Source organism: Macaca thibetana, chromosome 11, assembly GCF_024542745.1.
Source record: "Macaca thibetana thibetana isolate TM-01 chromosome 11, ASM2454274v1, whole genome shotgun sequence".
Taxonomy (NCBI): Eukaryota; Metazoa; Chordata; class Mammalia; order Primates; family Cercopithecidae; genus Macaca; species Macaca thibetana.
In genome coordinates, this window is record NC_065588.1 from 88420273 (window position 1) to 88432416 (window position 12144).

General features: G+C 40.0%; 1 long non-coding RNA gene across 1 annotated transcript; it reads left to right on the top strand.

Annotated features, from left to right (window-relative positions):
• The first annotated feature begins 338 nt into the window (after positions 1 to 338).
• LOC126931712 (uncharacterized) lies at positions 339 to 8955 on the top strand. The gene is made up of 3 exons (XR_007717907.1): positions 339 to 1024; positions 2728 to 2786; positions 7061 to 8955. It is a non-coding gene; the product is annotated as an uncharacterized LOC126931712 (long non-coding RNA).
• The last annotated feature ends 3189 nt before the right edge of the window (positions 8956 to 12144 follow it).

The following is a 12144-nucleotide window of genomic DNA, read 5'->3' on the forward strand; positions in this document are numbered from 1 at the left end:
ACCAGGAATCACGGAACACCCTCTGCACAATTCTGGGCCCTGGGGATTTGTTGGTGGCTATGGCAGCCTCTGAATATTTGATGGCTTGGAAGGCTAACAACTCATGTTGCCCTAGTGCATTTTGACCTCTTATTCTGAAACTAGGTGAGAACAATTACAGCTTTTTTGACAAAATTATGGGGCAGAATTCTAATCCTTCCTGGGAAAGAGACAGCTTCCAACGACCCGGCAGCTTTGCCTAATCCAAACTCATGCATGGAAAATAACAGTGAAAGAGCCACAAAAGCAGCCCTCGCTAGCTGCCTATGACTGGCACATAGCAAATAATTTCTTCATCACTAGTGTTTTAGAGAGAAGTTAGGGGTTGCTAGTTTTTCCTTCTATTTTCATATCTAATTTAAGTATTCTTTGACCTTCCTCCTTTATGAAGAGATGCGAAGCACCAGATCATCAACAATACAATGCTTTATGCTCAAACACCACGACTCCCCACTCCATTTCTCTCCATTCTCCTCCGATATCCACTTTGTGAGACCCCCTACTAAGGTCACTGTTAAAATAGAGATTGTGATTGGGTAAGGCTACAGAAAGTCAGTAACGAATTTATTAAGCAAGTAGATGCCAGGGCACTGGTCTACTGCTCTGAGTTTGGATCCTGATGAAGTCCTGAATCTGTAAATACACAAATGAAGAAAGCACTTCGATGTCTTGTAGCTCTGAGTGTCCAAGAGCCAAGATGTTCAATTGCACATGTGTGTTTTTGCAGCCTTCTGGCTTTTCCTTCTCTCTCTGAATCTGGCTGCCTCTCACGCCACTTCTGGCAAGGTACACTCTGGGGAGGCCTGAACAAAGTTTCCATACAGTCACTCCCTTCGGTTAATCATTAGCAGCTCTGGTAAAAGTTGTTGGTGGGGCCGTTGGAAACAACAAACTGAAAAGATGTTTTTAGTTTAACCATGAAGTTCATTCCTCTGGGGATTTCAGGAATCCTGTCCAACATACACCAAGATAACATTGGGCAGAGGTAAGACAGTGAACTAAGAAATGATAGATAATCTCTTCTCTGTAACTAATTAGCTAGGTGACCCTGGTCAAAGCAGGGAAGGTAACTCACAAAGTGACAAGCTGGGAACTCTGTGTTCTCTCATTTAATCCTCATAAACACATATAACCTATGTATTTTTCTCTCCATTATACAAAAAGACTTAAATCCAAAATTCTCTAAACTTTGCATTAAACCAGCTTCATGCCATTTAATTTACCCAAGTCCCTGTGTCCTTACCTAAGGAAGCAAGGAGTTGGAATTAGTTGCTCTCTGAAAGGTCTTTCTAACTTTGTAAGCCTATGAATCATTTGACCTAGCAGGAAATAAACAATATTTCTCTAATAATTTCCACATAGTTTTTCTCTTCTTGGCCTTTATTTCCCAGTAAATTTGGGGGGCAAGTAGATAAAATTGTATTCTTCACATAAACATGATAAAATAGCTATTCACTCATTAGTTGTCTAATGACAACCCCTGAGGCTATTGCTTCACTCTTGTTTATATTGCTCAGTTCCGTCAGTTTAGAAGACATTAAAAAGCAGAACTGAGTTGGCTGTTTTACGTTGGTGGTGAACTTTGTGCCTCAACTGTGTTGCAACGCCCCAGTTTACTCAACTCCACCTGGCAATTCAGCTGTTTGAGATAAAGTAGATTTTCTTTTGGGGAAACCAGTAGCAGTTTATCTTGTTCTTGCTCTACTGTTGGCATACAGATGGTTGGGCATTTAATAGACAGTCATCTGCCAGTAGGAGATAATAATCACTTTTTAAATTAAAAACAAATGAAATATGAAGGGAGTTACTGCCATCGAAGAGGAATTAAAGCCAATGCTCAGGTAGTCTTGTCTAGAGTCAACGTAAGAACTTCTGTTGGAAAACTCCACTTTTCGGTATATGTATGAGTTTCTGCATGTGCATGCATGTGAGTGCTTTAGCATCTTGTGGATGTGTGCACGACAGGGGGTAGGGAAACTCTGGAAAAATAGCCAGTGAAGACCCAAAGCAACTCCTATTTTCTACACTCATAAGTACTGTAAGACTTGGATCAATTTCTTGTGCTTAAAATTGTGTTTTGTTTTGTTTATCTTTTCCACATCCCATATGCAGCCATTTTCTGGGAGAAAATTACACTGATAGCAAAAAATAATTTTTTAAAATTTATATAAGAAACAATGCAATGTAAGACATGTAGAAGAGAGCAGAGTATGCCTTGGTGGATTGATGAGAATGCTAAGCAAAGAAAGACATTCATGCTGCAATCTATACAACTAAGCAACCTGAAACCTCCTCCATTATTCAAGTTGGAATTCAGAAAGAAGACAATGGCCTTATTCAGCTCCAGTCAATCCTAGTGTTGTGCATTGAATTATTTTCCCCTAAAAGATGCTGACATGCTAACTCCCAATACCTGCAAATGTAACTTTACTTTGAAATAGGGTCTTTGCCAATGATCAGGTTAACATGGGGTCATTAAGGAGTGCCCTAATCCAATAGGACTGTGGACTGTGTCCTTATTACAAGGGGAAATTTGCACACAGAAGAAGAAAAACACACACAGGGAGAATGCCATGTGGATATCAATGCAGAAATTGGGGTGATGCATCTAAAGCCAAAGAATCCCAAAGATTGACAGAAAATCCCCATGAGCTAGGAAAGAGATATGAAACAGATTCTCCCTTACAGGCTTCAGAAGGAACCAAATCTGCCAACACCTTGCTCTTGGACTTCTAGCCACCAGAACTGTGAGTCAATACATTTCTGTTGTTTAAGCCACCCAGTTTGTAGCACAGATGCCCCTCAACTTATGATGGGGTTATGTCACAATATTTTGAACTTATAAAGGATTTATCCGGATGTAGATACTTAATGTATCACTTTTGCACCATCATAAAGTTGAAAAATTGTAAGTGGAACCATAATGTGTTGGGAATTGTATTAATCCGTTTTCACACTGCTGATAAAGACATGCCCAAGACTGGGTAATTTATAAAGTAAAAGAAATTTAATGGACTCACAGTTCCACGTGGCTGGGGAGGCCTCACAATCATGGCAGATGGTGAAATGCACGTTTTACAAGGAGGCAGCAAGACAGAATCAGAACCAAGTGAAAGGGATTTTCCCTTCTAAAACCATGAGATCATGTGAGACTTATTCACTACCATGAGAATAATATGAGGGAAACTGCCCCCATGATTCAATTATCTCCCACGGGTCCCTCCCACAACATGTGGGAATTATGGAAGCTACAAATCAAGATGAGATTTGGGTGGGTGGAGACACAGCCAAACTATATCAAGAACCATATGTGCTTTGTTATAGCAGCCCTAGGAAACTAATGCACTTAGGTTTTCTCCCAGCCAGTTTCTACAACCACATGTCTTTCCTTTCTCATCTTTATTTGCACAGTGTCTCTAGAGAAGAGAGAAATACTCAAAAAGAGTTGGATCTTTTCTCCATTTTCTTTTCCTTCAATCTTGTCTTCTCTAATTTCCAGAGACTTTTTTTTTTTAATTTCATTTTAGGTTCAGTGGTACATAATTGTGTATCATAGGGATTTGGTGAACAGTTTATTTCATCACCCAGGTAATAAGCATAGTACCCAATAAGCAGTTTTTTGGATCCTCACCCTTCTCCCACCCCCCACCCTCAAGTAGGTCCCAGTGGCTATTGCTTCATTCTTTTTATCCAGATGGACTCAATGTTTAGCTCCCACTTATAAGTGACAACATGTGGTATTTGGCTTTCTGTTCCTGCGTTAATTCACTTAGGATAATGGCCTCCATCTCCGTCTGTGTTGCTGCAAACGACATGATCTCATTCTTTTTTTTTTGTTTTTTTGTGGGACAGGGTCTCACTCTGTCACCCAGGCTGGAGTGCCATGGCATAATCTCAGCTTACAGCAACCCCTGCCTCCCAGGCTCAAGCAATTCTCCTGCCTCAGCCTCCCAAGCAGCTGAGACTACAGGCACCCACCACCATGCTCAGCTAATTTTTGTATTTTTTAGTAGAGATAGGGTTTCGCCATATTGGCCAGGCTGGTCTTGAACTCCTGACTTCAGGTGATCTGCCTGCCTTGGCCTCCCAAAGTGCTGGGATTACAGGCATTAGCCACCACGCCCGGCCTTAAAATAAAAGTCTCCACTAACTCATTCTATGAGGTCAGCATCATTCTGATACCAAAACCTGACAGAGACACAACATGAAAGAGATATATGTATAAGAAGCTCCTGAAATTAAAAAAAAAAAAAAAAAAAAAAAAAAAAAAAAAGTGGCTGCCTGGTGCGGTAGCTCACACCTGTAATCCCAGTACTTGCGAGGCCAAGGAGGGCGGATCACGAAGTCAGGAAATCGAGACCATCCTGGCTAACACGGTGAAACCCTGTCTCTACTAAAAATAAAAAATAAAAAAATTAGCTGGGCATGCTGGTAGGTGCCTGTAGTCCCAACTACTCGGGAGGCTGAGGCAGGAGGATGGCATGAACCCAGGAGGAGGAGCTTGCAGTGAGCCGAGATTGCGCCACTGCACTCCAGCCTGGGGACAGAATGAGATTCCATCTAAAAAAAAAAAAAAAAATATATATATATATATATATATATATATATATATATATTTAGTGGGTAATTCTACCCAAAGGCCAAGTAGAAAAGGAAAACAAAAAAAAGAGAGAGAGCAGCTATTGAACTAACCTCAGAACTTGTCTCCCCAAAACGTTTGAGCAAAGAACCCTTGGGCCTGGATGGCCCAACAGTAAGAAGAGAATAGAAAAACTATTTACCTCTAAAGAGTCCTTCAGTTCAGATCTGATATCAAATAATCTAATTGAATTCAGATATTCTGCTTGCAATATATGCTTTAAGATAGTTGCACTGTTTTTAAGCAGCTGATTGGGCCATATATTTAGATGTTTGGTTTTCCAATTTTGTTACTGCTGTTTCTTCTTAGAGAATTATGGATGAATCCTGATACTTAGAATTAGGTTGGAGTTAGCTGTTGCCTAAAGGAGTAGCCGAAAGGACTGACATAGAGAAGATTCTTTCTCGTATTAATTTAGGAAGGAAGGTGGGTTCAAACAGCTGACAGGTGAACAGATGGCAGTGCATGCCGGGAGTTCCTGGCAAAAAATCAGTCACAGGAAGGGTAGGTTGAATGGAATGCTTTTGTGTCCAGGTTGCAGAAGAAACAGGAAGCTGAGACTAGATTTGGCAGCTTCTAATACAAAATTTATTAAAGTGAATTGAATTTTATTATAAACAAATGACAATTTATTTTTCATATCTCTGCTCAATTTCCTCAGAGACTTTTCTTGTAAGAGTTGAGCCTCTTAAGTCACTATTCTCAGAGAGTGGAAAATTCAAATATGACAATGGGGTTTAAACTGTCCATATCATTAAGCTTTGAAAAGATGGCCGGAATCTAAGAAAAAGATCCAAATATTGAGAAGATGTATTCCTTTCTTTCCATGATAAAAATCACAGAAAAAAAATATTGCATAGGCAGAGTGTTAATAAAAGATTAAGATCTTGATCTTTCAATGAGAAAACCCGAGCCTCTGGACAGTTCTAGAAAAAGCCACTGGAAGGTGTTGCTCTTTGTAATGAAGGGTTCTTCTGCCAGATAACGTGTGCTGTTGAAAGGCAAGTCTTTGCCGCATGGCTGGTCACTCTAAGCATGCCTCTGACAAGGACACTTTAGAGGTAGCCACTGTTTCTGAACCAAGCCAGTTTCAAATACTCTTCCTTGCCCAACAATGGACTATACTTCTTTTCTCACGTTGAGACCTGTCCCCAAAAGCTGTCTAATAAGCCTTATAGCAGATACCAAAGGCAATTCAAATTCACTTTGAATCATGCTTCAGGAATCAGCTGCAGCAGACGGTGGTGCAATGACACATGCAAATTGCAAATAGCTAAGATACTTTACTGAGGCTTTAAAACATCAGCTCTATTTTCAAGTCAAAGATAAATGTGTCTACTGCTTTTCTCTGGGGTCGTCAGGTTGCTGCACTCAAGGGGAAACTTCCACCATGTCTGTCCACTCCATATTTTTCATCCTTCTCCCTATCCAGCAGGATGCCTGGCAGGTTACTGGCACTGTGCTGGATATCAATGATATAATTTCCAGGGGCACAAGAAGGCCTTTTTAGTCCTTATAGAATAACATGGAAAGAAAATTCAACAAGTTATATGATGAAGTGTGATAACTATTTTGATAGAGGAAGTAGAATGTTGTGGGGATACAGAAAAATGTTTCTAATCTAGACAAGAAAAAAAAAAAAAAAGCAGAGAATGCTTCCAAAAGAGAAGCTTTCTAAACCAAATGAGTAGAAGAGAGCCAGGGAAGAAAGAAAAGAGCATGTGCAATTAGTCAACAAAATCATAGCCCATAACCTAACTATGATCGGCTCACAAATCAGCCAATTGCTTCTATTAACGTCTTCCCCCAGATATCCACTGGGTTCACTCCTTAATTTCACTTGAGTCTTTACTCAAATGTCACCTTCTTACTGAGGTCTCTCCTCATCATCCTATGTAAATTACACTACACCTCCAACACTACCAATTTCTCTCCATGACATTCACCTAACTACATATTTTGACTGTTGTTTATTTTTTGTCTATTTTCTTTCATACAACTGTATGCTCCCTGAGAACAATTTTTTTTCTGTTATTTTCACTGCTGTATCTTAAACATCTAAGACAGTATTTGCGACATAACAGGCTCTTTGTAAATACATTTGGGCAGTCCATAAATACTTGCTGCCACTAACTGATGAAGGATCCAAAATGAATTTGTGGGACAGGGTATGCTAATGTTGATGATCTCCACCCAAATTTTCTGATGGTTGCCAGTCATGATCTCAGTAAGTAAGCCTTGGCAGAAGAAAATGATAATAATATTTAATGTTTATTGAGTGATCGTGGTATGCTAGACCCTGTTAATAATCAAATACATCACTTCACAGTTTCCTCAAAATAACTTTACGAGGTAGGGACTATTATCATCTCCATTTTACAGATAAGGAAATGGAGACACAGAATGCTAAGCAACTTGCTCAAGGCCTCACACATAGTTAGTCACACCTCTGATAAGTCAGGAGCCGGGATTCAATCCCCATTAATGGATCCAGAAGACTAACAATCTCCAGAAACGGAATCCATTCTGTACTCTGACAACACCGGAGACTGATGCGAAAGATTAAATCTCTGCTGGTAAGAAGAACTACAAGAACTTTGATTCAACATTTTATGCAGGACTAGATAATTCTTTGTTGTAGGGAGACTATTCTGTGTGCTATCACATGGTTAGTGGCGTCTCTCTGGTCTCTACTCACTAGATGCCTCATGTCCCAAGTTGTGACTATCATAGGTGTCTTCAAACATTACCAATGTCTTCTTGGGTGGAAGGAGACAGGGGAGCAAAATCACCCCCAGTGGAGAATCAGTGGCTTAATGTACTCTAATAAAACTCATTATTGCACAGTGTGGCACTTTTTTCTAAGACCAGTGAAATTATGGTATCATTTCTCAAAGTTATTTACAGAAGTTCCTCAAATACTTTTATTCAGCATTTCCATGGGGACTTGTTTGCAGCTGCCCCTAAAGATGAGAATGTTCTAGAAGTGGGTAGAGACTTGAGAGGGGAGGTAAAATAGCAAAAATGACAAAAGAAGACACAAACTGTTTAATCACCTTCTTTTTTCTTAGGTTAGGACTATGCTGCCTAGGGCCCTTGTGTTTCCCTAGATTTGAAACATCAACTGACTGCAGGACCCTCTGGTCATATCAGAGCTTCTGCCATGGCTCCTAGAAGCCTTTGAAGCTGACAAAAAAAGGTTGGAAGCCACTCTCATCTGCACATACTATTTTTGCACATGATGTTCCCTCTGCCTGGAATGCTTCACTTCCACCTTCCCTTCATCACTTTCAATGATAACCCCCAGGTCTATTTCCTTGGTCAACGTTACCTTCAGAAACAATCATGTTTGTTCATTGACTTAACTGCTGAATGTCTGACTTCTTCACCACTCCCCAGTTACCACTAGACTGGAAGCTCAATGGAGTAGGGACCCATAACTCTATTAAAAACATGACTGATGCATAATGTATGTTCAATAAATATGTGTTTAAATTAATTCACTAATCCTAGACCCTACCTTATACTATTTAAGCTTTTTACATCTCTGAACCACAGACAAACATTCATGAAATGATCTTTATAGGGAAGGCATGACATGAGTCACTAGGAAGAGTCTTAAGAGTTGAGTCACTGAACATCATACTATTGTAAGCCCGAAGGGGTGGTTTGGTTTAGGCAGCCCAGTAACCATGGAAAAGACTCGCAGCCAAACTGTTGTCTATGCACCAAGATCTTCCTATCCTAGTGTGGGAACATTAGTCTCTATGTGACTCAGCAACTTTTTGCTCCTACTGTGCACTCCACCCTTGTTATTCCTTCTTGTAAAGAAGTCTTGGGACTTTGTCCAACTGACTGTGCTCACACTTCATTGTTTTGTCCTCTCTTCTTTCTCATTCAGGAGCTCTCTTGGGAATAGAAGATTTCATGTGGGCTGAAGAGAAACATAAATGTAATAGAAAAACAAAACTGGGAAAGGAAAAAAAATGTTTTTAAATGAAACTATGAAGTGACTATAGGTTGATTCATCAGTAGAAACATATGGAAACACTTATCTCAAAATTCAACAGTTATGAAACTTGAAACCTGCTTCAGTATTTTATTCAGTGGTATGTATTTGACCTTCAGGAATTCCGTGTTAACTTTCTGCTCAAAGACCAAGGAAACATCTAATTGATTGATCAAAAGATTCATAATTAGATCCATTTTTTCCTGAATCCATATTGGAGAAACAAGAAATAGATGACCTAAAAAAGAATCCTTGAGTGGATGTCTCAGCAGCCAGGAAAATTCCAAATAAAGTTTGCTTTGTGTCCAAGGGCTGAAATGAGATGAATATAATAGACCTGATAGCAGGGAGCAGGTTGCTATTCTGACCTTGGTCTGCTCAGTCTGCTCCAAACATGGCCATCATTATACAGAAGGTCCAGTCACGTCAGGGAGGCAGAAACTAGACATTAACTTCAAGTTTTCTTTCCAGTTTTTATTTCTATTATGCCATTCTTCTCCTGGTATAATGACATAATAGCACATGAATGGACTTTACTTGGCAAACCAATGATTCTAAAAATTATTTTCAAAAGTTACACAGTAACCATAACCATAGTGGTCCATCACCAGGACAATACAATTTCAAGTCTCTTTGGCAACTCCATGGGGGGAGGGGGGATGAAGGAGTAATCACCTTGTTCTGCAGTTTCCTAGTCAGGCACCTAATATTCTCATTCCACTCAGTCTCTCTCTCTCTCTCTCTCTCTCTCTCTCTCTCTCTCTCTCTTTCTTTCTTCCCTCTCTCCTCTTTCTCTCTGATCAAATGAGTTATTATTGCCTCCTCTAAGGTCTTTAGATTCTTTTGCAATCAGAAAACAGACTTTGGAATCTCTGCTTCAATACCTTCAGCTGAATATTAAAAAAAAAAAAAAAAAAGCAAAGTAAAAATTGTCAGCCTATGTTTATAAAGCAAACTATCTGAGAAAATAATAGTTTACTGATATAGACAAAACAGCCTACATATAGTGGCTCTGATATTAAATATTTTTATAGTACACTCATATTTAAACATATATAGTCAACCAAAAGCCAAAGGTCTTATTAATTAAGCAAAAATCAGAAAGCATATTATTAAATTTTAGTGTAACAAACACCATAACACAGGAAGGTACCACAGGGATGAGATTTAGAGAACTAATTGGGCAAAGAGATCTAGAAATAAACATTTTTTTTTTTTTTTTTTTTGAGGTGGAATCTTGCTCTGTCACCCAGGCTGGAGTCCAGTGGCGCAATCTCGGCTCACTGCAGCCTCCACCTCTCAGGTTCAAGAGATTCTCCTGGCTCAGCCTCCCAAGTACCTGGGACTACAGGCATGCACCACCACACCTGGTTAATTTTTGTATTTTTAATAGAGACAGAATTTCACCATGTTGGCCAGGCTGGTCTCGAACTTCTGACCTCGCGATCCACCAGCCCCAGCCTCCCAAAGTGCTAGGATTACAGGCATAAGCCACAATGCCCGGAAGAAATAAACTTCTTATTTTATTTATTTATTTATTTGTATTATTAATTTTTTTTGAGACAGAGTCTCGCTCTGTTGCCCAGGCTGGAGTGCAGTGGCAGGATCTCAGCTCACTGCAAGCTCCGCCTCCCGGGTTCATGCCATTCTCCTGCCTCAGCCTCCTGAGTAACTGGGACCACAGGCCCCCGCCACCACCCCCAGCTAATTTTTTGTATTTTTAGTAGAGACGGGATTTCACTGAGTTAGCCAGGATGGTCTCAATCTCCTGATGTCGTGATCCACCCGCCTCGGCTTCCCAAAGTGCTGGGATTACAGGCATGAGCCACTACGCCTGGCCATAAACTTCTTTATGGAAAGAAAATTGAAAAGAGAACGTTGCCAAATAAAAAAATGTTTGCACCACACACTTGTTACAAACAGCAAAGATGTTATTCAAGACTATTGCAAAACAGGAGAGAGATTGAACTCAACTCCTAATTATAGCAAAAACAGCTGGAGATGTATACCCAATGAGGAGAATGAGGAGGTCAATGGATCAAAAATTGCTAAGGATGAGAGATTTCTTGCAGGACTTAGCAGAACTATTTGCAAAAATGGGGCTCAACAGGCCAAATCTGAAGCCTAAATGAGAAGTTTCAAAGGAGCCTTACTAAAGTTGGCACAGAAGAGAGTCTTTGTCAACGTGCAGGTGATGGATAGAAGCAGAAACTAAAAGCCACACTGTACTACACAAAGTTGGAGAAAACTCTCTTTGTGGTTTATTGAGTTTAGGGAGATAAAAAGCACCCTGGTGAAAGGGACCTGCCCACCACATACCCTGGGGCCTCCCAGAGTATTTGGAATGGAGCATGACATTCTAAGGACATCGGGAAGTGTTTACTGAGAAACCTGAGTGAAAGTATGTCTGAGTCACATGCGACAGCAATCATGAAGTCAGGAATTTATGGAACTCTTAGTTCATCCACTCAGCATTCACTCAGCAAGTATTTATTGAGAGCCCAAATGTATTTATGGAGAGCCTATTATGTTGCAAGCACTGTCTTAGGTGCTTAAGATACAGCAGTGAAAATAACAGAAAGAAAATTGTTCTCAGGGAGCACATATTCATATGGGAGGGAAGAGACAATTTAATAAAACAACAAATAAATAAAATAGGCAGTTAAACGAATGCCATGGAGAGAAATTGGTAGTGTGGGGGTGTCGTGTAATTTAAATAGGGTGGTGAGATCTCAGTAAGAAAGTGACATCTGAATAAAGACCTCAATGAAATTAAGGAGTGAACCCAGTGAATGCTGGGGGAAGAAGTTAATAGAAGCAGTTGGCTGATTTGTAACCAATCACTGAGTTAGGGTATGGGCTGTGACTAACTGCCCATCTTCCTTTCTTCCTTCCCTGGCTCTCTTCTACTCATCCGTCAGGGTTTGACTCAGAAAGCTTCTCCTTCGGAAGCATTCTCTGTTTTCTTCTTGTCTAGATTACAAACACTTTTCTGTATCCCCACAGCATTCGACTTCCTCTGTGAAAATAGTTATCACACTTCATCATATACATTTTCTTTCCATCTTACTCTATAAAGACTAAGAAAACCTTCTTGTGCCACTCAAAATTATATGTCTGATACCCAGCACAAAGCAGGAGGCAGAATTGTGTTGGCAATCAGACTATTTGGGATTTAAATAGTGGCTGTATCACTTTCTTAATACGTGCCTGTGGGCAAGTTACTTGGCCTTTCTGTGCCTCAGTTTCTTCATTTTTGACAATGGAGGAACAGATCTAGCAAGTGCCTGGCACAGAGTAGATGCTTGATATAGGAATCTAACAATTGCTACTTCCTCCAGAAACATTTCAGTCCACAGGAAGCATGGCCTTCTGTGAAGGTCAAAGAAAGTGTGGCCCAGTGAAATGAACATGAATTTTAGATTCAGATAAAGCTGAGTCAGTTTGAATACTCATA